The sequence below is a fragment of the Gavialis gangeticus genome, unplaced genomic scaffold (assembly GCF_001723915.1).
Source record: "Gavialis gangeticus isolate Ggan-Ray unplaced genomic scaffold, GavGan_comp1, whole genome shotgun sequence".
NCBI lineage: Eukaryota > Metazoa > Chordata > Crocodylia > Gavialidae > Gavialis > Gavialis gangeticus.
Window position 1 is genome coordinate 208,677 of NW_017728969.1, and position 1,338 is coordinate 210,014.

The following is a 1,338-nucleotide window of genomic DNA, read 5'->3' on the forward strand; positions in this document are numbered from 1 at the left end:
GACGATGAAAGGGAATCACAAAGCAGGGAGGCGCCTGCCAGCACAGCCCCATCGATCACACAGGGCAGATGGGAGCCGGGCTGGGGGGGCCCCAGGCAGCCGAGCCAGAGACGGGGCCTGACGGGGCCCCCAGCACAACTTGCCCACAGGCCAGGAGCCCAGGGCAGGCCCCATCCAGCCCCCCTCCACCTGTGACCCTATAAACAGTACATGCACCCGTGTGTGCAAGGCAGCAAGAGGCTCCCTCCCTGTACACACCACACCCACGGCCTCCCCCGTCCCACTCAGCGTGTGCAAAGAGGAGAGGCTCCGAGCACATTTGCATCATGAGTGTGCGCCTCTGCCCCTTCTCCATGCCCCACTGGTGCCCTTCACTCCCAACCCGCAGCCCCCTGCCCCTCCACAGCCCTGCTGGTGCCCCTCACTCCCAACCCGCAGCCCCCTGCCCCTGGTCTTGGCCTGGTTCATGTTGCTGCCAAAGCTGGGGGTCTACACCCCGCCCTCCAGAAGCGCTTGTCATCCCCCACCTTCGTTACCCGAGCAGATTAATTGGAGCGGTTGAGGGGCTGTCCCCAGGGCCCCCCCACAACCTCCCCCCGCCCCGCTTCCCAGTGGCCCATGGCATTTCCAAAGGTTAGCAGCAAACAAGGTGCCGGTGACAGCGGTCATTTGTCTTGGTGCGTGGGGGGGGACAGGTTCTTAGAGTGTGTGTGTGTGTGCGTGTGTGTGTCCTGGATGTCTGGGTTGTGATTCTGCATGTGTGTGTGTGTTCTGGGTTCTGTGTGTGCATGCACACACATCTGTGTATGAACGTGTGTGTCCTGGACACTTGGGTTCTGTGTGTATGTATCCTGGATGTCTGGAGGGGCGCACCCGCATGTGTCCTGGATGTCTGTGTTGTGTTTCTGCATGTGTGTGTCTGTGTGTGTCTGTGTGTGGATGTGTGTGTCCTGGACGCCTGGGTTCTGTGTGCGCGTGTCCTGGGTGTCTGCAGGGCACGCGTGTCTGTGTGTGGATGTGTGTCCTGGACACCTGGGTCCTTAGAGTGTGTATGTGTGTGTCCTAGATGCCTGGGTTGTGTTTCTGCATGAGTGTGCGTGTGTCCTGGCTGTCTGGGGGAGGTAGTGTGTGTGTCCGTCCCAGATGCCTGGGCTGTGTTGCACTTCTGTGCTCAGCCCGTGAGTGACAGGTGGATAATGAAGGTCCCCAGCGCGGCACAAACGCGGCTGCGGGTCCCTGCGGGGGCTGGGGGGGGCACCGGCCCGAGGCGGGCAGGACCCGAGCCACGACCGGGGGTTCCGGCGCTCCTTGCACAGCCGCGCCCTTGCACGCCCGCAC